The sequence below is a fragment of the Bos javanicus genome, chromosome 3 (assembly GCF_032452875.1).
Source record: "Bos javanicus breed banteng chromosome 3, ARS-OSU_banteng_1.0, whole genome shotgun sequence".
Taxonomy (NCBI): Eukaryota; Metazoa; Chordata; class Mammalia; order Artiodactyla; family Bovidae; genus Bos; species Bos javanicus.
This window is the reverse complement of record NC_083870.1, coordinates 47,542,528-47,568,312: the sequence shown is the minus strand read 5'-3', so window position 1 is coordinate 47,568,312 and position 25,785 is coordinate 47,542,528. Positions and strand designations below refer to the sequence as shown.

Below are 25,785 nucleotides of genomic sequence, written 5' to 3'. Positions count from 1 at the left end.
AAAAGCATATCAAGATTAAGACACTTTTAAAATGTATATTTAAAATTGTTTTTCCCAAACCATAAAATACATGCAAGCTGGATGTTACTAGGTCACTTCAGAGTTTTTCTCTTCACCACCAACCACCCAATTGTGCACAAGCCAAACAGATTTTATTATACCATAGTTGAGAGAAGTGGAAATGGAAAATGATTTTCCATTGTCCCAAATAGCTCTCATGTTGATAAGAAATCAAACTCTGTACATCCAAGCTGAACAGAACTTACTGGGTTACACTAAGTCTCTGTTTGTCCAGTAGCTTTGCCCAAACTGAGGTCTGTACACATGGATCAGGAATGCATGAAATCCTGGAGGAATACTCAGCCAGGACATGGATATTTCAGATTGCTACTGCTGCTACTGCTAAGTCACTTCAGTCGTGTCCGACTCTGTGCGACCCCGTAGACGGCAGCCCACCAGGCTCTGCCGTCCCTGGGACTCTCCAGGCAAGAACACTGGAGTGGGTTGCCATTTCCTTCTCCATTGCGTGAAAGTGAAAGTGAAGTTGCTCAGTTGCGATCAACTCGTAGCGACCCCATGGAATGCAGCCCACCAGGTTCCTCCATCCATGGGATTTTCTAGGCAAGAGTACTGGAGTGGCTTGCCATTGCCTTCTCCAATATTTCAGATTACTCACTCCAAATTCTTTCATGTGATATGAATTCACCCTCATACCTTCATCCCCAGCCTTGTTGCAATAAGGAAGGAAAAACACTGTTTTTCTTTTCTTTTCTTCCTAACCATATCCCCAAAGATGGTACTTTACAAGGAATATTCAAATCCATAAATGCTCTGAAATCTGCAAGTAAGAGATGAAACATGAACAATGCCTTCAATGCCTCAGACTATGGGGTATCTCAAATTCCTCAATACACCCCATTGTGCTTCACTGCTAGAGAAAGCACTGCACAACCCATTTCCTCCTTTAACTGTGAATTTCCTCGCTTCTATGGGTTTAGATTTTAATGGTTGAATTACATTTACATCTACTTGTCCATTTGCCATCAGCAGCCAAGTTCCTGCCTAAAATCTTTACTAACTTTGAGAACAAGTTTCTCATAAACAGCCTCATTTGGTCTCTCTATATAAATTCATACAATGGCTCTTAACTCTTAGGAAGCTCCAGAGATAACTCTTGGTATACTAAATGGCAGATTATCCTGGCTATCTGTTGGTGGTGGTGTTTTTGTTTTTGTGTGTGTGGAGTGGGGAGGCACAGATAGGGCGAATTCTTTGGTTGTTTTTTTAATAATAGCTAAACTCTTCTTTTTTAAATTGAAGTACAGTTGATGGCTAGTATAAGGTGCAACCATACAACATAGTGATTCATAACTTTTAAAAATATTTATTTATTTGGCTGTGTTGGGTCTTAGTTGCAGCACTCAGGATCTTCAAGGCATCACATGGGATCTCTCCTTACTGGTGGAGGCCCTCTAGTTGAGACACATGGGTTTAGTTGCTCAGCAGCAAGTGGGATCTTAGTTCCCCAACCAGGGATTGAGTCTCCATTCCCTGCACTGCAGAGAAGATTCTTAACCACTGGACCATCAGGGACATCCTAATTCATAATTTTTAAAGGTTACACTCCATCTATGTGTGTATGTGTAGTCACTCAGTCACGTCTGACTCTTTGCAACCCCATGGACTGTAGCCCACTAGGCTCCTCTGTCCATGGGGATTCTCCAGCAAGAAATACTGGAGTGGATTGCCATGCCCTCCTCCAGAGGATCTTCCAAACCCAAGGACTGAACCCAGGTCTCCCGCGTTGTAGGCAGGTTCTTTACAGTCTGTGACACCAGGGAAGCACACATTCCATCTATATTTACTATAAAATATTGGCCATATTACTTTATTATACAATATACCCTTGTGCCTTAGTTAATGCATAAGAGTTTGTACCTTTTAATCACCTACCTCTATGTGGCCCTTCCCCTCTTCTCTCCCCACTGATAATCACTAGTTTGCTTTCTCTATCTGTAAGTTGTCTTCTTTTTTGTTGTATTCACTAGTTTGTTGCATTTTTTAGATTCCATATATAAGTGATATCATCAAGTATTTGTCTTTATCTGACTTATCTCACTTAACATAATGCGCTCCAAATCCATCCATGGTGCTGCAAATGTCATTATTTCATCCTTCTTTATGACTGAGTAGTATTCTATTGTGTATATATACCACATCTTCTTTATCCATTCGTGTTAATATACATGAACCTCAGTGTTCATAGCATTGTGTGTGCTAAGTCACTTCAGTCACTTCCAACTTTGAATACTGGAGTGGGTTGCCATTTCCTTCTCCAAAAAGGTATGTTTTTAATATAACTCTCCCTGTAATGAAATTTCTATTTATCTCCATATATGTATATGAATTTCCCACAAAAAGTTAAGAAATTTCTACTTGAATATTTGTGGTTATTGCAAATATATAGTCTTACCTCATGTATATTCTGTATGCAAAGATGAGAAAAGGACACAGTCTAAGTCCTTTGTTTTCTAATGCTGATAGGCTTATAGGAGCAGCACAAACTTTCTCATTCAATCTACTGTCTAGTTGGGCTAAGTCTGTCACGGACGTCTGAGGGTAGTGCTTTCACCACTGGAAGCTCACAGAAGATGGACAGAATGATGCCCACAGATGTGAAAAAGGCATTGCTTCAAAACATTTTTGACTAATTGCAGAGATGATTTCCTACCCTTCTGAAACTATCTAATTGCCAGAAAAGGCATTTATTAGGCATAAAATCAAGTATGGGGTGGCTTGGAGAGAAGACAGCAGAAAAAAACATGAAATCTTAATCAGTCTGTTTGTAACAGCCATTCTTAAAGGTGAGTCATTAAAGATTATGACAATGGAAGATTGTAGGAAAATGTGTATTCTAAAGAAAGTTGGAAACTATTTAGAGGAAATAGACATTGGAAAGTTAGAAGAACTTGAAGAGAAAAAATATTCCAATTGCCACTGCATATAGTCTTACTGTATGCACATTAATGTAAAGTGTACCATTTGATCAATTTTGACATGTATATGGACCAATGAAACAATTGCAATAAGATAATGAGCACATTCAATCATTCTCTAAGTTTCCTTTTGCCCTTTGTAATCCTCCACTTATCCTTTCCTTATTCCTTTCCCCTAAACCTGATGAAATTCCAGTTGAGGTAATTAAAATCCTAAAAGATGATATTGTTAAAGTGCTGCACTCAATATGCCAGCAAACTTGGAAACCTCAGCAGTGGCTACAGGACTGGAAAAGGTCAGTTTTCATTCCAATCCCAAAGAAAGGAAATGCCAAAGAATGTTCAAACTACCGCAAAAATGTACTCATCTCACATGCTAGCAAAGTAATGCTCAAATTCTCCCAGCCAGGCTTTAACAGTACATGAACCATGAACTTCCAGATGTTCAAACTGGATTTAGAAAAGGCAGAGGAACCAGAGATCAAATAGCCAACATCTGCTGGATCATCAAAAAAGCAAGAGAGCTCCAGAAAAACATCTACTTCTGCTTTATTGTTTGTACCAAAGCCTTTGACTGTGTAGATCACAACAAACTGGAAAATTCTTAAAGAGATGGGAATGCCAGACCACCTGACCTGCCTCCTGAGAAATCTCTATGCAGGTCAAGAAGCAACAGTTAGATATGGAACAACAGACTGTTTCCAAATAGGAAAAGGAGTACATCAAGGCTGTATATTGTCACCCTGCTTATTTAACTTATATGCAGAGTACATCATGAGAAACACTGGGCTGGAGGAAGCACAAGCTGGAATCAAGATTGCTGGGAGAAATACCAGTAACCTCAGATGTGCAGATGACACCACACTTATGGCAGAAAGCGAAGAGGAACTAAAAAACCTCTTGATGAAAGTGAAGAGGAGAGTGAAAAAGATGGCTTAAAACTCAACATTCGAAAGAATACATTTGAATCAGTTCTAATGAGGTGAATGAAACTGGAGCCTATTATACAGAGTGAAGTAAGCCAGAAAGAAAAACACCAATACAGTATACTAACGCATATATATGGAATTTAGAAAGATGGTAACAATAACCCTGTATACGAGACAGCAAAAGAGACACTGATGTATAGAACAGTCTTTTGGACTCTGTGGGAGAGGGAGAGGGTGGGATGATTTGGGAGAATGGCATTGAAATATGTATAATATCATATATGAAACGAGTCGCCAGTCCAGGTTCATCCAGCACCATACTGGATGCTTGGGGCTGGTGCACTGGGATGACCCAGAGGGATGGTATGGGGAGGGAGGAGGGAGGAGGGTTCAGGATGGGGAACACATGTATACCTGTGGCGGATTCATTTCGATATTTGGCAAAACCAATACAATATTGTAAAGTTTAAAAATAAAATAAAATTTTAAAAAATTTTAAAAAAAAAGAAAAATGAAAATCTTGGCATCTGATCCCATCACTTTATGGCAAATAGATGGGGAAACAGTGGGAACAGTGTCAGACTTTATTTTTTTGGGCTCCAAAATCACTGCAGATGGTGACTGCAGCCATGAAATTAAAAGACGGAGAAGGCAGTGGCACCCCACTGCAGTACTTTTGCCTGGAAAATCCCATGGACGGAGGAGCCTGGAGGGCTGCAGTCCATGGGGTCGCTAAGAGTCGGACAAGACTGAGCGATTTCACTTTCACTTTTCACTTTCCTGCATTGGAGAAGGAAATGGCAACCCACTCCAGTGTTCTTGCCTGGAGAATCCCAGGGACGGGGGAGCCTGGTGGGCTGCCATCTATGGGGTCGCATAGAGTCAGATACGACTGAAGCGACTTAGCAGCAGCAGCAGCAGCTCCTTGAAAGAAAAGTTAGGACCAACCTGGACAGCATATTAAAAAGCAGAGAGGTTACTTTGCCAACAAAGATCCATCTAGTCAAAGCTATGGTTTTTCCAGTAGTCATGTATGGATGTGAGAGTTGGACTATAAAGAAAGCTAAGTGCCAAAAAATTGATGCTTTTGAACTGTGGTTTTGGAGAAGACTCTTAAGAGTCCATTGGATGGCAAAGAGATCAAACCAGTCCATCCTAAAGGAAATAAGTTCTGAGTATTCATTGGAAGGACTGATACTGAAGCTGAAACTCCAATACTTTGGCCACCTAATGCAAAGAACTGACTCATTTGAAAAGGCCTTGATGCTGGGGAAGATTGAAGGCAGGAGGAGAAGGGGATGACAGAGGTGGATATGATTGGATGGCATCACGACTATGGACATAAGTTTGAGTAAGCTCGGGAGTTGGTGATGGACAGGGAAGCCTGGGGTGCTACAGTCCCTGGGGTGGTAAAGAGTGGACACAACTGAGCAACTGAACTGAACTGACTGAAACCTGCTTTCTGTCACTATAGTTTGCACCTATTTTCTAGAGTTTTATATTAGATTCACATAGTGTTCCTTTTTGTCAGGATTCTTTCATTCAGCATAACTAAGATTCATCCATTTTGTGCCATTCTTTTTAATGTTGAGTTGTATTTCATTGTATTTATACACCATAATCTGTTTATCCAGTCACCTGTTGAGTGGCATTTGGGCTGTTACCAGTTCAAGGCCACTACAAATAAGGTTGCTATGAGTATCTTGTATAAATTTGTACTAGCATGCTTTCATTCTGGTGTGTAATATCTACAAATGGAATGACTAGACTGTAGGGTAGGAGTATAATTGGTGTTCTGAGAAACTATCATATTATTTTCTAGAGTGGCTATACCATTTTACACTCCAACCAGCAATATATGAGAATTCTAGCTGTCCCACACTCTTGTGACACTTTTTCATATTAGCCTTTTACTATTAGTCATTTACTGGATCATTTCAAAATTTCCAAAGAAATGCAGTTTTCTTATAACTTGCACACTGTTGACTGCCCACCCAAGGGTGATGTCCTGCATGTCCCTCCACTTAGGATACTAACTTTCCCATTCACCCTTGTAATTGGAACATGCTAGAAAAACAAATCTATGAGAAAATCCGAGAAGCTTCTGAGAAAGGTTTCTTTCTCTCTAAAATAATAATAATAGAGAAAAATGAAGAGAGGCACTCATTCTCATGCTAGAAGTGGTTATGTGAGGATATATGATGCTTAAAGCACAACAGCTGTGCTGCTTATCATCTGTTTACACTTCTAGAAAAATTCTCTTTCCTTCCCTATTCTGCTTTCTGGGAGACTGGCCTATCAGAACAAGTTAAATTATTCCCTTGCTCTCTGATTTCCTACTGGGTTTAACCAAAGAGCACCTCTGACAGGATTGGAGGAAGAGAGGACAGTCAGGAACTCAATAATTCCTCTATTTCCCTCTCTACATGGTGTCCTGGTGGTTGTGTCTTCATGCTGAAAGTCACAGCTCTTTTCAGGCTGGCTTCTCTACACATCTCCTTCCTGGCTCTAGTAGCTGCTCTGTCCCCCTGCCCCTTCATGCTTAGGGATGGTGGCTGTTCTCCTGCTAGTACCAGCCAGCCCCTTGGCTAACAGTACCATCCCTTGTGGTTGCCTACAATCTTCATGCATTTTTGCAAATAATCTTGAGTTATGCTAATTTAAAGTTCATCTGTTTTCCTTGAGACCCTTTCTGACTCAAAATCCATGCTAAGTCAAGGCAAAAGTCTGAATTTAAAGGCCAACCATGAATGAGAAAAGAGTTGGAAATCACCTGAGCTATATTTTTGCATCTTTTAAATTAACCAATACTGAAACTTCTTTTTTTTTTAAGTTTAAGAAACTTTTTCTTTTTTTAAATTTTATTTTATTTAACTTTACAATATTGTATTGGTTTTGCCATATATCAAAATGAATCTGCCACAGGTATACATGTGTTCCCCATCCTGAACCCTCCTCCCTCTTCCCTCCCCATACCATCCCTCTGGGTCATCCCAGTGCACCAGCCCCAAGCATCCAGTATCGTGCTTCGAACCTGGACTGGCGACTCATTTCATATATGATATTATACATATTTCAATGCCATTCTCCCAAATCATCCCACCCTCTCCCTCTCCCACAGAGTCCAAAAGACTGTTCTATACATCAGTGTCTCTTTTGCTGTCTCGTATACAGGGTTATTGTTACCATCTACTTATTTGCTATATAAGACATAATTATAAGTACAATTATAAACATTATAAATACCTTCTTGATCTTATCACTTTTCCTAATTAGAAGATTGAGCTTGCATTTTGTGACTTGGACATCTCACTCACCTCTCCGTAGACCCAGCCAATCTACAGTGGTAGGTCTTCCATGTATACCTTTCTCATCTTCCCTTGTTCTCATCTCCCTTCCATTCTCCTAGAACTGGAATCCTAGATTCTGACCACTTGACTGTGGATTGTTACAAAATGTCAGTGCTATTAGACTCCTCTTAGTGAAAAGGAGCTTCTTGAGCAATATAGAGTGTTTAGCTTCATACTTTTCCTTCCTTGGGAATCTCTAGGTGGTAATGTTACAGTTACTTTTCTTCTCCTTATAGGCAACCTCCACTCTTTTTCCCTGGCCACCATCACAGTTAATTTAACTGGCCAGTTAAATTAAATACCTCTGCTTTGAGGAATGTAACCATGAGTGCACATACATTAAATGAGGTGGGAGCCCAAGTAGGGTAACAGGCTTCCTTGAGTAGATGAAAGTCAAGGATACTTAGATTATGAGATCAACCTTTTCTTTTGTTTTTTAATGTTTTCATGCCTGTGACATAATGACTATGAATAGTCACAGAGTCACACTATGTATAGGGCTCTATATATCCCATCAGGTCACTAGAAATAATTTATTCATCATGTTAGCCCTTATCTCCTGATATATACTCATCTGCAAGAAATTATCCCCAACAACTGCTTAGGATAAAATATTTCATTGGTAGCATTTTATTGAACTGAAACTTTAGAAATAATTACAGATATATTTAAGATAATCAAATACATAGTGTTAATATTTAAGAACTCAGGAAATATGCTTCACTTTTGAGTATTTATAATGTTTAAAATATTTTAGTTTATTAAAGAATAGGTAAAACTTATGATCCAACTTAAAATGTATAATTAGCAGTTGGTTTAAGCCTGTGCAGTTAAGCAGAAATTTTATTTAGCTTAAATAGTAATTACAGTAAGTGTATAAAATATTAAAACATTTTAGAAAACTTAAGGTCCATATTATTTCTAGGTTTAATTTATCAGAGTCATTAGAGGTATTTTAAGTATTCTAGAAAATTTGTTTTTAAATCACCCATTTGAAGTGTCTAAATAAGAAGTCAAATATATTTAACTTATAAATTTAGTTTAAAATGTTCAAAGGAGTTTAATTAACTTAATTTGTAAATTGGACTAAACATTAATCAAAGACCTCATAAAAGTGATTGCTAAATTTGCCAGACTTATAAATATAAGATTATAGAAGAGCTAAGTTTTCAAATTTTTGCATTTAATGACTCAAATATACTTTTAACTAAACTCAACTTCTGAATAATCTTTCCTGTGTACAAATCTGCCCTTGAAAATATTGACATTGACAAAGCAAAACAGGCCAAAAGAAGAAAAAAATTGACATTGACAAAGCTGGCATGTAGCAAGATAAGAGGCATTAAATTACTGTGATAGTAAAGACCTTCCAAGAATATTGCATACCACAAATGTCTTCAAATACTCTTAACTTCAAGCAAGTTTCATAGCATTAGTACTGACAGTAGAGAATGTAGTGGTCACAAACTGAGGCTTTGGAGTCAAACCCATGTGGTTTGTGCTCCATATATAGCTGTAGGATTCTGGATGAGGACTAAACTTTCTAAGATGCATTTTCCATATTTGAAAACTGGAAATATCAATAGTTCATAAAGTGTAGAGAGACTTGAATGAGATGATGCTTACAAAGTACTCAGTGCAGTACCTGGCATCAAAGTAAAGGCTAAATAAATGTTAACTTTGGAGAAGGCAATGGCACCCCACTCCAGTACTCTTGCCTGGAAAATCCCATGGATGGAGGAGCCAGGAAGGCTGGAGTCCATGGGGTTGCTGAGGGTTGGACACGACTGAGCGACTTCCCTTTCACTTTTCACTTTCATGCATTGGAGAAGGAAATGGCAACCCACTCCAGTGTTCTTGCCTGGAGAATCCCAGGGACGGGGGAGCCTGGTGGGCTGCCGTCTATGGGGTCGCACAGAGTTGGATACGACTGAAGCGACTTAGAAGCAGCAGCAGCAGTAGTAGGAAGAGGAGATATCTCCTACAGGAACTACTCTCACCTTGTTTTCAAACAGATGCCTAGAAACACTACATAATTATTGCAAATTCAATGAAATGCTGTCTAGAAAGTTTTGAACTTGGTAGTGGGTGGAGAGAGAAAAGAACAGCTTTGTTTTCCGGTGACGAGAACCCACAATAATCAAAGATTAAAAAAAGGATATTGTTTATCAACAATATCAACTCTTATATGTCTTGTAGTAAAAACTCTTACGTATCCATTCTCAAAGAAATTATAGTTTCATAAGTGCACTCAACAAGTTCATGACTTATTTAGCTTAGTTCCTGCCCAAGTGTATTACTATAAAATGAAGTGAGAAAAGAAACATCATATCAGTCCTCAAAACTATACATTTTAAAATACTTAGTGCTCTATCTTTACAATAATAGAAAAAAATGGAACCCAACTTACATTAATAACAATAACTGATCTATTAAATAAACAATGATACATTTATAAATGAGTATGCTATTCAGCCACTAGGATGAATTATTATAGAAATTTATATATGTTATCAGAAAAATTAATTTACAATAAGTGTGTGTAATATGCTGATGAATAGATTTTAAAACCAAGTTGCAAAGGTTATAAATAAAAGAGGCTATTTTTTGTTTAAAAAATGGGAGAACATATCCCATTTTGCCTATGTATACCAGCTGTATCTATAGGGTATATAAGTACATAGGAATAATCTAGATAATTATATATGGTTACTTGTATTGTTCAGAGAAGGCAATGTTAAGCCACTCCAGTACTCTTGCCTAGAAAATCCCATGGATGGAGGAGCCTGGTAGGCTGCAGTCCATGGGGTCGCTATGAGTTGGATGCGACTGAGCGACTTCACTTTCACTTTTCACTTTCACACAATGGAGAAGGCAATGGCAATCCACTCCAGTGTTCTTGCCTGGAGAATTCCAGGGACGGCAGAGTCTGGTGGGCTGCCGTCTATGGGGTCGCATAGAGTCAGACACGACTGAAGTGACTTAGCAGCAGTAGCAGCAGCACGTGTATTGTTGGCAAAAAATTTAACATCCATATGTATAAGGTTGCAAAGAAAGATCTCCCCAACATTCATTTGCTAATAAAGGAATTGCTACACCAGCCTAAAAAATAATGTAACGGTTTTCTATTGAAATGTTGTATGAGAAATACTACTTTTGGCAATTGACATAAATAAAAATGTCAGCACACACATAGGTAATTTTTATCACCTTTGTGTGTTAGCAAAGAGGAGAACAACTTAGATGCTTCTTAACTGTACCATGGAAATGATGTTATGAAACTTCCAGGGATAGGTCATAAAAAAACACAGATTCATTCACCTCATTCTCTGCTGGATTAATTACCCAGGGGAAAACCAGACACTCAAGCAGCCCTATGTAGAGGTCTACATGTATAAAAATAGATGTGGTCTTCCAACAACTGGCAAGGAACTGAGAACTCCAGCCAACAGCCATGTGAGTAAGCTACTTTGGGAGCAGATCTTCCCATCCCAGTGAAATTTTCAGGTGACTGTAAACCTAGCCAACACCTTGACTGCAGCCTCAAGAGAAACCCAAAGCCAGAACAACCAAACTAAGCTTCTCCCAGATTCCTGACACAGAGGTCATGGGATAATAAATGCTCACTGTTTTGAGTCACCGCAAAAACGGTGCACACTCATACAAGCAAACATTATACTTCTACCTGAAAAAGTATTATGTAAATACATACACACTAAATTTAACAGTAACAGTATCAAAACTATGATTACAGAATAATGTATATAATATGATTCAACTTTTGCCTAAAAATGTAAAATTGTCTATATGTTTATATATATTTTTTGAGAGTAAGGAAAGTGCTAAATGATTTACTGTTGTTGTTTAGTCGCTAAATTGTGTCCAACTCTTTTGCAGCCCCATGTACTGTAGCCCACCAGGCTCCTCTGTCCATGGGATTCTCTAGGCAAGAACACTGGAGTCGGTTGCCATTTCCTTCTCCAAGGGATTTTCCTGACCCAGGAATCAAACCTGCATCTCCTTTACATTGCAGGTAGATTCTTTATGGACTGAGCTATGAGGGAAGCCCAAACTGCTAATTTTGGTTACCTCAGTAATTTGGGAAAATTATAAGTGTTTTTTTAATATACCTTATAACTATTTATATCATATGAAGAAGAGGTATTATTTTTTTATAATTTAAAAATATTTATTGAACAAAGTGAGAAAGATCAGTAGCTTTATCTGGATTTCAGGATTTTTAACTTTTTAAAAATTTACTTTTTTCTTTATGTCTCATTTTTTCAATGACTATAAATAAATTAGATAAACTTAGATTTAAAATGTTTTTAATAAATTTTAAAAATTGAAAAGTAAACTATAAAAGACCCTTCAGAATGTAAACAAAGAACCATTGTTCTCAGTGGAGCTTCACTCACCAACCTGATTGTAAAATTTTCTGAGACTGCTATTTAAAATGTGAAACTTGTCCAGATTCTTTACATCAAAATAGAGCAGGACATTTTTTAGTGTATGAAATGATTAGTATTTAAAGCATTCTTTATGTTTTGATGGGTAAGATGACAGTCAAGTCCTATCCCTGGGAAATGCAGTCAAAGAAAAGTAAAGAGGACCACCCAGGGTTATCCAACAGTAAAGTAGGGTTAGGGCACATCTCTCACCTCTGTGCCAGGTCATTGACATCTTACTCCCATCAACACAAATTGGTAGAACTGAAAGAATTATTTGTGCACTTAAACGTATCTGCATAAAACAAACACCAAACCTCTTTGTTTGGTCATTTTTTGGTCACCATGGTGGACCATGTATACAAAACCCAAAGGCCATCCCTTTGACCCCAGGCTGATGAACTGGAATTCTACTTAACTTCCATGGCAAACTGCAGCTTTTACCTAGTAAATATACACAATGGAATTTAATTGTCTCATGTCTCCATTTTCTCTCTGCCTTGACAAAATTAGAGTTGTCAAGTCAACATAATGTACCAAGTTGAACTATAAAGATATAAGTAGCCCTGCTCTTCTTAAAAGAAAAATTTGTTTTGAAGAAGGCAGGGAGGAAAAATCACCAATCTTGATCATCTCTCCCAAGCTAAGATGTTTGAGTCAGAGCAGCAGCCTTTAAAGTGAGGGGAAAGTGATGAGTATGAAGAAATGTACACATGCTAACCTCATTTTAAAAATATTCTCGAAGTATCATATTCCTAACAGATAAATACACCTTTAAAAAGAAATAAATTTGCTTTGTTTTTTTCTTTTTAATGGGTTCACTGCTGGGACTGATTCAAACTCATGTCTTTCTTAGGCTTCAAATGGCAATGTGTTATTTGCTTTAAAAGATAAATCATTTCCATATTTGGAATCTATTTAACTCTCACAACAACCTTTTAAGGCCAGTTATCAGTCCTATTTAACAGAGCCAACAGCTCAAGTGCAAAGAAATTGAATGATTAACTTGTAGCCATTAAGTGGCATAAACAGGGCTCAAAGTTGTATCTGTTTCACTCTTTAAATGCTATATATTTTTTTCTTCTTTGCATCTGCCTCCCATGCTACTGTCTCATTTACAGGCTTTGAATGCTTCATAGGAATACCTCAGCCCCACTTCACCTCTGAATACCACCCTCAAAGCCTAAAATGGAAAAGCCAACACATTAGAATTGGTGATTCAAATAAACATTGAGCCATTGCTCTAATTACTGGCAACTTGCCTACACATTTGATATGTGAGCAATTATTCAGTCTACACCCATGACCTAAGAGAAGGGCTCTTGGGAAAAGGGTGACTCATTCCATGTCTTGTTTGGGTAAACAGAAAGGCCGAAGAGGCACATGCATATAGTAATCAGGAGGTATTGACTTCTGCTGAGATCAGGAGCAAGATTTATTAACCTAAGAGGTAAATATTGACTGAAAATTTGGACAGTTACTCTTTTTCTTCCCAGAGACCTGGTAAATTACTCAGACTGCCATTCAGACACTAGAAACTCAGAATTTCCCTCCCAATTTTATATCTCCATCCTTTAGTTATAGACCTCCTGAGGGAGGAAAATCCTGGTAGTCTATTTTAGAGGGATATTTAAAATGCTGCTAATTATTGCTTCATTTTTATCTATTCTAAGACTCACTGGCCAGAAGCCTTTTATTATACAGTAATAGGTTTCCACATCCTTAGGGCTTCCCACCCACCCCCCAGCCCTGGTCTGCAGTGTCTGGCTGTGAGTCTAAAATTCAATTCATCTCATGTGACAGTTTCAATTCTCCTTCCCCTCCCCTGCAGTTTTCTCTCCTCCTTAAAAAGTGGTTTGCCTCCTTTGGAAACACCTCCTATGCTGCCAGGTCTTCCCTGGTAGCTCAGCTGGTAAAGAATTTGCCTGCAATGCAGGAGATCTGGGTTCAATTCCTGGGTCAAGAGGATCTCCTGGAGGAGGAAATGGCTACCCACTCCAGTATTCTTGCCTGGAGAATCCCATGAACAGAGGAGTCTGGCGCACTACGGTCCATGGGGTTTTAAGAGTCGAATGTGACTTAACAATTTAAACCACTACCTATGCTTGCCAATTGAGCAGGAGATGCCTTAGGAATGTTAAGTTCTGAAAGTTCCTTGTAGTGACATGTTATCACTCAGGCATAGTAAGTGCTGATCTCCTCAGATTTCCCGCTCCTGAGGCCTGGCTTGGATTGTCAAACATCCAGGTCTCCGTCCTTCTGTCCGCAAGGTTTGAAAGCGTTTACATATGTCTTCAGATGTTAGTCAGGTTTATTCTCTTCTTGGTCTTGATGACATGTGACAATCACCTCAGGTAACACGCTTTCCTTTTCAGACTTCTTTCCTCAGTATTTCTTTTCTTGGAGCTCATCTCTCAGTAAATTTAGAGGTACATCCCCAAATTATATTAATAGCTTCACAACTGTAAATCTGTGAGTCTTCATAAATGTACTCTATTCATTTTAAATATATTTCTCCCTGATCAGAACCATCAACACCTTCCACAGCCTGTTCCTACTGAGAACAAGAGTGTTCAAGGCTCTTATCTCTTTGACTCCAATAAATTACTCAAAGTATTCATTCTAGTTACTCTCAAATACCTTAGAAACATTTGTGGCATTAACACAATGTATTGCATCTTTTGAAGTTTTATTACTTTTCAGTTCTTTTTTCTTACGTATTTAAACCCTAATCCCCTTTCTTTTCTTGAGATGATTGTGTTTGCCAGAGACCTGCTTGGAAAAAGTCTGCCTATATTTACATGCATTTTTTATCCTTCAGTCTTATTCCTTTGGAGGCTGTTAGGGATTTATAATTACAGAAGTTACTACTATCTTTTCTCATTCTTTCTGAGAGTTACAACCATGCTTTGACATGTCTATAGTAACTACAAGGTACTGTGTTCAGCGTGTTGCCTAGGGAACAGGTGGGAAGTCTTGTTAGAAATGCTGAATTGCGACTTCAGCAAGCAAGACCCACTTTCTATTAGTAACACATTTTCTTAGCAAGTAATATTTGAGTATGCGACAACTGTGCAGCATCCTAAAATGGGTTCTAGACTGTGTTGAGCTGAAGTTTGTACAGCATTCCTTCTGCTTCAACACTTTCCATTGTGTTGGTGGCCACTAAGTTCGGGAGAGCAGAGTTGAAGAATGGGGTAAGCCTGGCCATGAGGAGTGACATGCTGGACAGGTCATGCAATTTGTGAATGGAAAACATCCCTAGACACACACACACACACACACACACACACACAGAGAGGCTGATTCTCAGGGCTAAGTTCACATCAGCATCTTTGCCACAGAAAAGAGCTGGATATTACCAATGCCCAAGAAGCCCTTGAAATTCTCCATAAACAGAGATCCAAAGAGGCTGAAAATCAATCATCTGCCACGAGGTGGCGTAATCACATTGATGTCCTTACTGCTCCATCTCCCCATAGAAACCTTCTAATGTCAACTATTTGAGGACAAAGGTATCATTTTTACGTTTAGATAAAAACTACTTATCACTAAGATTTACAAAGCATTTCAGTGCATCCAGACATTCATTTGCATGTACTGGATAGTGCTTAAAGAGGAAAGGTTACAGCTGCTGAATAAGAAAGCACAAAGTTATATTTTGTTTACTCAGCTTCTTGTGGGAACCTGCGTTCTCCCCACATTTGATGACCCTTTTCCTTCTGGATTTAGTCATGATATGGCATCTCTTAAAAAATATAATATAAAGATTAAGAATAGAAAACATATAGAATATATTTTATAGTGTATCATAAAACTTTTGTGAAGTTCAGTGTACCTTAGGTATGGGGGGGTGGTATGAACAAGGATGTAAATGTTATACAAAATATTTTAAGTGCCATCTCAGGAGGAAAAAGGGGTAGCTTCTAGATGCAGTCATGGCACAAATATTGCTGCTACCGTTCACTGGGGTGTGGGTTTTGCTCTGACTTCAGTGTTCAAATCCTGGCACAGTCACTTATATTCTTGGGGATTTCATTAAATTCTCTGGGCATTTACTGCCTCATATTTGAAAGTATTTGAAAACAATACTCCAAAGAACTGTTGTGGGGATGAAATAGAAGAGTTCATATAAGCATAGCTGCTAATGGTTTGTAGCACATTGTGGAAATTAGACAAAGGGGCCCGTTCAGGGTGGACACACATCCCCTCTGTAGGGTACACAGCACGGCAAGCAAAGCTACCCCCTAGATTTCAGCCCATTCACCACCAGCCCTTACCTGGTCAGCCTTGCTCAGGGAACACCCTGCACAAGTGTATGTCTAGGTTTTACACGGAAAACACTTAAACCAGAGTTGGCACAAGTCAGACGAGCCTTCTAAAAATGTTTGCTGTCATCATCCTCTTCATTGTCATCGTCATCATCATGTCCTCTCATTGTGCCCTCATCTCAACTGCGTCTAGTTTATTCTACACAGATGTCAGAATTGGTACTTATGGGTGGAGTAAGGTGAAGCAAGGGCTCAGATGGTAAAGAATCCTCCTGCAATGCGGGAGACCTGTGTTCAGTCCCTGGGTTGGGAAGATCTTCTGGAGGAGAACTTGGCAACCCAGTCCAGTGTTCTTCCTGGAGAATCCCCACGGACAGAGGAGCCTGGTGGGTTATAGCCTCGTGGGGTCGCAAGGAGTTGGACACAACTGAGGGACTAAGCACAGTACAAAGTGAAGAAACATTTATTTTAAAAACTTTGTAAATTAACATATTGACTTGATGGTAAAAAATTATGATGAAAACTTGTTCCTGGAAGGAATATGGAGAAAGACCTTGAAAGAAGCAGAGAAGTCCTAAGCAATGGGACCAAGTTCCCCCTTGTACAAGTTCCCCCGGTAGCCTGAGCTCCCTGCCTAGCCCAGGGCTCCTTCCACTGAGACTGGGACTGGTTATACTTTTAAAACAGGTGTTTTGCCTTGTTTAGAGATTTGGGCCCTCATACCATCATGTTGTTTCCCAGGTCATGACCATTCTGCAGGGTCCCAAGGTATCAGCCAGCTCCAGTCGACTCAGAATGACCAGTGTACTAATTGGTCAAAGGCCCCATGGCACCCCTGCCTGTCATTAGTGTGCAGAGGAGACCCGGGCAGGGAACCAGTTGGCACAATCAAGCTCTGACAAGCCACAGGGTTTCAAGGTGCCTTTTTATTAAAAGAGCATCATTATTTGCTTCAATTGTGGCAATAGAAAAAATGCAAATACTTTGCATTTGAGAGAGTACATAACATAGGCAAAGTGTCTGACCAGGGATCTTTCAGTCTAAGTAAAACAAATATTAACATAGGAATGGTGATCAGCGAGACAGGTTTGCTCTTACAGTTTGCATCAAGTTCAGGGGAACTTGAATCCCTGTCAGAAGAGGAATAAAGAGTATTCATGCCGTATGTGGCCACTAGATACAAGTCCTGTTTTACCAATTTAACCTCAGAAGGCAATTGGTGACAAATACATATGTTTATTTCGCAAAATGAAGATTTCTAAGCTACAGGTAGAACTTTTATGGGGGAAGACCTCACTTAGAACTTTAACTTAAATTAAATGTCTTAATGATATAGCAATTAAGTCAGTTTTGTTGTTTTGGAACTGCTAAATTTTGTACTCATTCAAGGGAGAAGGGGCCTTTGTTTTCTAAGATAAAAATGTTCCAACTGTTAGGTTTTATACTCCGGACCTCAAGCCCTTTGACATCATCTTTCTGTGAGACGCTTTTGAAGTAAATGTGTTATTAGTACAAGAAAATTACGACTCTTGTAAACAAACAATAACTACTTCTTTCAGTTGCGTCCGTTTGACACATGGTTATGGAGCTGTTAAAGCGCTTAAGCCACTTGAAAAGTCATTGATCCAAAGCACAGTATTTTGGGGGAATCTATTGTAAATTCTTCTATAACCGAATCATATTGGGTAGTTTATGACAAGCTCTGAAGCAGTCACTGGTAATAACCTGGAAAATTCACAGAGCAAAGGAAAGAATATTATTTTGGGCTGCAGTAGAAGTAGGAGCCCTATCCACAGGGACAGCTTGGGACTAACCTGAAGCTGGACTAAGGGGATCTCCCGTAGGAGTTATGGGGCCCCCATTTCAGCCTGCGGAACTGTTGCCATGGTGTCTTTGTGACATAACATTCATTCTACCTTGCCCTGATGGAATGGCAGCTCAAAGAGGAGATGGGAGTGTAAAATTGGGTGAGGGAGGAGTACTCAGGATGGGGAAGAGTGACATTCCAGTATCTCTATCCAACTTTAGAGCAGAGCTGAACATCTGTTTTACATATCAAACTTCAGAGCAAGATTCTATTTGAAAGAGTCTTGTTGTTTAGTTGCTAAGTCATGTTTGACTCTTTTGCAGCCCCATGGACTGTATCCTGCCAGGATCCTCTGTCCATGGGATTTCCCAGACAAGCATACTGGAGTGGGTTACCATTTTCTTTTCCAGGGAATCTTCTCCAGGGATTGAACCCTCATCACCTGCATTGCAGGCAGATTCTTTACCAGTGAGCCGCCAGGGAAGGCTACTACTTACAAACAGAAAAATGTTAAACTGATGTTATAGGAAGAGTTAGTGCTGGGAAAACAGAAAAATGAAGATGAAGGGAGAATGAAACAAAGTCAAAACAGAAAGCCTGATTAACAGGGTCCTAGGAGCATCATTCCTGAGAAGTAGATGAAGATGGGATGTGGAAGCCAGGTTAGAACGTCCTGACAACTTTACTGGTCCTGAGGATAGAATTAATTTGAATGATAAGGAGCAGGAATAGAAACAAAGACCAAAAACACAAAAATAACTTTCTCTCAAATGGAATTTTTCATCCTAGATGTACCAAGCTAAGAATTTAGATTGCTATTTTATCTATTTTTATTTTCAACTTTTCTTAAGAGCATTTATTTTGTAGTCATGGTTAATTTTATGTTGCACCTTGGCTAGGCTATTATGCCCTGTCATTTGGTCGTATGCTAGTCTGGATGTTACTGTAAAGGTATTCTGTAGATGGGATTAACATTCACAACCAGCTGACTTTAAATAAAGCAGAATAATGTCCATAATATAGGTGGGTCTCATCCAGTTAGTTAAAGCCCTCAAGAGAAGCACAAAAAAAAAAAAAAAAAAGAAAGAAAGAAAGAAAACTAAGATTTTCAAAAAAAGAAGAAATTCTGCCTTAGTAATTTAGAAATCCTGCCTGACAGTCTTCAGGCCTGGCCTATAAACTTCAGAGTTGCCAGTCCTCATTACAGCTAGATAGATACATAAATATATATCCTATTGATTCCGTTTCACTGGAGAACCTTAACAGTCATCCCAGAGAGGTTCTGGCCAACATCCTAGTCTTATCCTAGAAGAAAGGACATGAGTTCAGGGGCCACACAGCTCAGATATAAACCCAAGCCATGCCACTCACTAACAAGGTTGTATGTAAGTTATTCAATTTCCTTGATTTCTGATTTCCTCAAAAATTACAAAATGAGAGTCTACAAAATGGAAGTCATGTTGCTTGTCTTTCTGGGGTTGCTCTTTTGAGCACTAGTTGGGAAAATATATATGAAAATAGATGATACAAGATTTGGCATTTAGTAGGTGATCACAAATGACAAAAATTGTAGATTATCTATTTTATCTATTATACTGAAAAAGTTCAGACTGCATTACCAGCTACTCAAGTCCGTGAACACCAATCCTTTCTCAGTTCCTATTCATAAACATAGTCAATTAAAAATAGCCTTTAGGGTATATAAAAAATTCCTGATTTGGATTCCACGAAATGATAATGATAATTTTTTTTTTTTTTGATGGAAAAAAAAATGGTCCCAGATTCAGAAAAGAATGACAGTCTGCATACTATAACATCTTCTGGGAAATTTGTATTTTACATCAATATGTTAAAGAATGAGAAATTCTGCAGTCTCATTTTAATTGTGTAATCTAAGTATGGTAGTCATTAGGCTTGTTTACAAATATCCAAGTTTTCCTCCCCATCCCCAGGCACATAGTAAGTTTTCTTTCCTCACATTTGAAATTAGATGTGGTCCTATGACTTGCTCTGGACAAAAAAGTGTGAATGAAGTGCCACGCAGCCTTTCTTGGGGGAACCATGAAAGTCATCCTTCCCTCCTTGGCCACAGCAGAAGCGTGACTTAGACAGAACTTCCATCTGTCTGTTGCAGAGTAACAACAGAGAGCACCGTCCCCCCTTCACCAGAGTTCTGGACATGGTTCACATGACTGAGAAATCAATTTTTCATTGTTCTAAGCCAGATTTTGTGGTTGTTGCTGCAGCATAACTTGGCCTAGCTTGTGTCATACAAGATTTTTTGGGGGGTGGGGGAGGTGGGCAGAAGCCATACTGTAAGAAAATTCTGCAGTATGACATGTGTTAGTAGTTAGGTTGCAAATATTAAGAAAACTATTAGAATATTAGTAGAATCTGAAATGGAGAAGGCGATGGCACCCCACTCCAGTACTCTTGCCTGGAAAATCCATGGACAGAGGAGCCTGGTAGGCTGCAGTCCATGGGGTCGCAAAGAGTCGGGCATGACTGAGCGACTTCACTTTCACTTTTCACTTTCATGCACTGGAGAAGGAAATGGCAACCCACTCCAGTGTTCTTGCCTGGAGAATCCCAGGGATGGGGAAGCCTGGTGGCCTGCCATCTCTGGGGTCGCACAGAGTCGACCACGACTGAGGCAACTTAGCAGCAGCAGCAGCAGCACAATCTGAAAGGATAAAACAATGCTTTGCAATATCAATACCTATAGGACTACTAATACCAGGAATCCCTATCAGTAACATATTCTGGAAAATGCTGATCCAGGACAGTGTACTGCAATCCTTTCCTTTCTCTGCGTGTAAGTTATTGCCAAAACACGTTATTGGCTAACTATCAAAGTAAATACATAGATAAATATACAATAAAATATTAAATGAATGGGAAATAATCATCCAATATTGCTTTCATAAGCTATTTATTTTTATGTCTTCTACTATTTACTCAAACTGCAGTACTCTTCCTTCCTTACAGTCTCATTTGTCCTGTCTTATTCTTCACAGTTGAGTTCAAATAGCACTTTTTCAGTAAAGCCTTACCACATTCAACCATTCATGATTAACTGCTCATGAGTAATTAATTTTGGATTGTACTTCATGTCTAGCATTTACCACCTTCTGCCTAATAATATGGTTAGTTGGCATAAGTATCTCATTCCCATCAGATTCTACTCTCCTTTAAGCTTCATACCTTATCTTATACATCTTAATATTTTCTATAGGACTTAGCATGGGATTTTACACTTGAACTCAGTGAGCATTCACGGAGCAGGATTATGTTAAGTAATGATATATTTATTAATAATAACAACAATAATAACTAAGTAAAAGTTATTCATTTCTATTAAAACAAACTTCTTTGGCATTGGCAATGTAACAGAAACAGTAATAAGATGCTTATACAATTATCAATTTAATTTTCATATTGTATCTATGTGGTGTGTGTGTGGATGTTAAATCATTTCAGTGGTGTCCAACTCTGTGTGACCCCATGCATTGTACCCCTACCGGCTCCTCTGTCCATGGGATTCTCCAGGCAATAATATTGAAGTGGGTTGTCATGCTCTCCTCCAGGGGATCTTCCTGACTCAGGCATTGAACCTGCATCTCTTAACTCTCCTGCATTGGCAGGCGGGTTCTTTTCTACCAGCACCACCTGGAAGCCAATCTATGTGGTATGTACTGTTATTCTCATTTCATAGACAAGAAAATTGATACTGAAAGAGATTAAGCAACTTGACCAAGTTCACACATCCAATAAGCTACTTCCATATTCAGCAAATGTCACCTCGCTATCGGTTTCAGGTACAGAAAGTTAGATATTTACAGTTACACATGCTGTATCGACACGTGCCAGCAATCTGTTTTCCAGTTTAGGGTAGTCAGCCCCATAGTTTGGCAGATTTAGCTTAGAACAACACAAAAATAGGATTTGGGCTGCAGATAAAGAAAGGAATAGAGAGAAATTGTAAAAGACAAAGGAGCATACTCTGTAGAAACAGATAATAAGGCCGTGATAGCCACCGCTCACCCTTCCCCTCTCATAAATATGGAGGAGCGGCAAAAAGCAGCAGAAGAGGGAATAGAGGGAGGAAGGAGAGGGGATGTGTGTCGTGTGTGCTGCACATTGTCCTGGGCCAGAGATGAGGGTGAAGCTCAGTGAGCCCCTGGCTTCAAAACCTTAGAGTTACTGGTGGGGGAGATATTCAGATAGCATCTTTGGATATTTGATGTCAAAAGAACTAAGATAAGCAGCAGATTACTTTTTAATAAAAGTAGCTTTGGATGTTGTCTTTGTCTCTTATCCTTCTTATTTGCTGTATTCTTTGGAAACCCTGCCATTAGCATTGATTGAAAGAAAGCACCCAGTGTCCTTAAATCTTTGTCAGGGGAAAAAAAGTCTCCACCGATCAAAGAACCAACATTATGCTCTGATGAAAAAATAATCCTACTTCTGTGATTTGCCACAAGTGACTTCTTTGTGAACCAAATTGAGAATCCCATTCACACATGACAGTTGCTGCTCAAAGTTATTGTGTTACAGCAACTGTTTAATGAATGCCTACTATGTGCTAGCTCAGGTCAAGCATTGTAGGGGACATGAGAACCAAAGAAAAAGTATCCCTTCCCTCTGAGAGTGTGGAAAGATAAAATGCAGGCATCTGATACATTTGAGACAGTATGGGTAACACAGGATATTGCTGTTGTTTAGTCACCAAGTCATATCTCATCTCTTGTGACCCCATGGACTGTATTTCACAAGGCTCCTCTGCCCATGGAATTCTCCAGGCAAGAATACAGGAATGGGTTGCCATTTCCTTCTCCAGGGGATCTTCCTGACCCAAGGATTGAACCTGAGTCCCCTGCATTGGCAGGCAGATTCTTTACCACTGAACCATCTGGGAAGCCCATGGAATACATATGGAATCTCAAAAGAGAGCAGAGTAAGTTGGTCCAAAGTAATGTTGGTATAGTTAATGTGGGAAGATCCACAAGAGCAAATACAAAACTGTAAATGAGAGATTATCAGCATGGGCAGAGAAACTTCAGTTTATTAAAAAAAAAAGAAAAGAAAATTAAACTACAAGCCATACATACAAGAGCCAACTCATTGGAAAAGACCCCAATGCTGGGAAAGGAGAAGAGGGCAACAGAGGCTAAGATGGCTGTATGACATCATCAGCTCAATGGACATGAGTTTGAGCAAACTCCAGGAGAGGCCTGGCATTCTGCAGTTCATGGGGTTACAAAGAGTCAGACACGATTTAGGGACTGAACAACAACAGCAAGCCACTCATGCTACAGAGCAAAATATGGACTCTCCATTCTCATCCAAGGTTTTCTCCTGTTTCCCACAGAGAGTACATAGATCTAGGAGGAATAGAGAAAGGGAATTTAGATATGTAAGGTAAGCCTTATTAACAAGCATTGCTTCCTAAGGCCCAGTTGATGTCACACTCCAGAAGGTCTGGCTCTGGGTGACTGACCACACCGTTGTAGTTATCTGGCTAATTAACTTTTTTGTAAAGTTCTTCCATGCATTATTTCCATCTCTTCTAGATCTCTTCAGTGTCTACTAGATCTCTACTGTTTCTGTCCTTTAGTGTGCCCATTTTTGGATGAAATATTCCCTTGATACTTCCAGTTTTCCTGAAGAGATCGCTAGTCTTTCCCCTTCTGGGAAGGGGAAAAGACTTGTTTGTTGTTTTCCTCAATTTTTATGCACTGTTCATTGAAGAAGGCTTTTTTGTCTCTCCTTGCTATTCTTTGGAACTCTGTGTTCGGCTGGATGGAGAAGGCAATGGCACCCTGCTCCAGTACTCTTGCCTGGAAAATCCCATGGACGGAGGAGCCTGGTGGGCTGCAGTCCATGGGGTTGCTAGGAGTTGGACACGACTGAACAACTTCACTTTCAATTTTCACTTTCATGCATTGGAGAAGGAAATGGCAACCCACTCCAGTGTTCTTGCCTGGAGAATCCCAGGGATGGGGGAGCCTGGTGGCTGCCGTCTATGGGGTCGCACAGAGTTGAACACGACTGAAGCGACTTAGCAGCAGCAGCAGCAGTTCAGTTGGATGTACCTTTGGAAGGATTGATGCTGAAGCTGAAGATCCAGTATTTTGGTCACTTGATGCATACAGCTGACTCATTGGGAAAGTCACTGATGCTGGGAAAGATTGAGGGCAAGAGAAAAAGGGGGCATTTGAGGGTGAGATGGCTGATGGCATCATCAATGCAATAGGCATGAACTTGGGCAAACTCTGAGAGATGGTGGGGGACAGGGAGGCCTGGAGTGCTGCAGTCCATGAAGTTGCGAAGAGTCGGACATGACTGTTAACTGAACAACAACAAGGTAAGCCTGGGTATGCCTTATCCAGAGTTTATGAATCTCGTTTTATAGATATAGCTTGGTTTCAAGGATGTTAGCGAGTTTGTCAGTTATTACACAGATGAACAAGCTGAAATTCAAGCAGAGACCATCAAAGCCCTAAAACTGTTTTGTTTTGTTCGTTTTTCTCTACATTACTCAGCTTTTCCTGACATAGTCAGGGAAATGGCTAAGATTGTATGCAGGAAAGACAGAATAGTATACAGCTACTAAGCTGTCCCACCTGGATTCTCATGATCTCTCTGAGTAGCCCAAAGGGCTCTCACATCTACATGGTAACATCAGTTTTCTCCTTTGGCCATTTTACCCCAGTAACCCTCTCCTTGCAGCCAAGATTGACCAGGCCAGAAATGGCACAGGATGGTATTGGGGACAATCAGTGACCTTTTTCTCTATTTCATCTTTTGACTCTACTTGATTTCCTCAGAGATGATTGGCCCTTGAACCAAACTGAGTGAGAAAAAGAAAGTCAGTCAAAGTGACAGGCCTTTATTATATAACTAGGAACACTCAGCTCTATGTCTTAGTAAAAGTCTGTCTATAGATAGAAAATACAGACTAGAAAGAGACTCAGAACTGCTGGAGTCCCAGCTGTGTCCCTGACTTGGACACCACGAGATACTCCATAAGTATTGTGAATTCCCTCTTTCTGCTTAAGCCAAGCTGGTGGATTTCAGTCAAATAAAAATAATTTGACCCAAGATCTTAGTGGAGATTATTGGTGAAGTGAGGATACAATATTGAGAAAAGAAAATCAGCTGATAACCAAAGTGATTTAGAGAAATAGGACAAATGGTGAAATACTGACGGAGTGACATGGCTTAAGAAGTTATGGTCCAAACACAAAATAAGCATCTTTTTCTACCTCACCTATCATGTGATGAAAGCTTTTCTGAGCAGGTAGAATCATTAGAAAATGTGATTCTAAACTATCAGTAGTAGATTATTTGTTGTTGTGCTCATAGAGGGTCTCCTCGTGCTTGAGACACAGATGGAATAGACGCTTACCACGGCAGCCAACAACATAAATGGTGAAGGGTAGCAGAATATGCCATCCCAAAATACACAGTTTTGGACTAAGGATTAGTTTGAGCTGAAGGTAATTTCAAAGGGGGCAAGAAAAGCTCTTTGCCCTCCTCCTACTTGCCTAAAAGCAGGACATAATTTTGTAAAGTTTTCTAATCACTTCTTTGAGATACTCTATGTGCTGTCACATGTATGAGCAATGTACATGTTAATAAACATCTGTTTCTTTTTCTCCTGTTGATCTGTTTTATTGTCAATCTAATTCAGAAGACCCCAGTCAGAGAACCTAAAATGGGTAGAGGCAAAGGATTTTAGACAAACTCTGAACCATGGTTGAGAAAAGTATTCAGTTAAGTGGAATGGAGATGAGGTGAGGCAATAAATGAAAAGATGGATCACAGACTTAAATCTGAAAGTGGGAAGAGATGGGAACTTTTTATTTCATTTTGTTACTATAAACCATTCAAGACTATTGGGATGGATGGAGGATGGCAAATTGTTGGCTGTTCATCTTTATGAAGTCATGTGCTTCACACTTGGCAATTTTTAATGGAA

The 25,785-nt window shown here is 39.4% G+C and overlaps 1 long non-coding RNA gene across 1 annotated transcript in view; it reads right to left on the bottom strand.

Moving 5' to 3' along the window:
* LOC133244246 (uncharacterized) overlaps positions 1-16,231 on the bottom strand; it is a 28,993-nt gene extending 12,762 nt beyond the window's left edge. Inside the window, exons 1-2 of the long non-coding RNA XR_009735341.1 lie at positions 16,004-16,231; positions 677-838 (exon numbers count right to left, since the gene is read on the bottom strand). This is a non-coding gene — a long non-coding RNA (uncharacterized LOC133244246). The remainder of the gene's footprint in view (positions 1-676; positions 839-16,003) is intronic.
* Between the last annotated feature and the right edge of the window lie 9,554 nt (positions 16,232-25,785).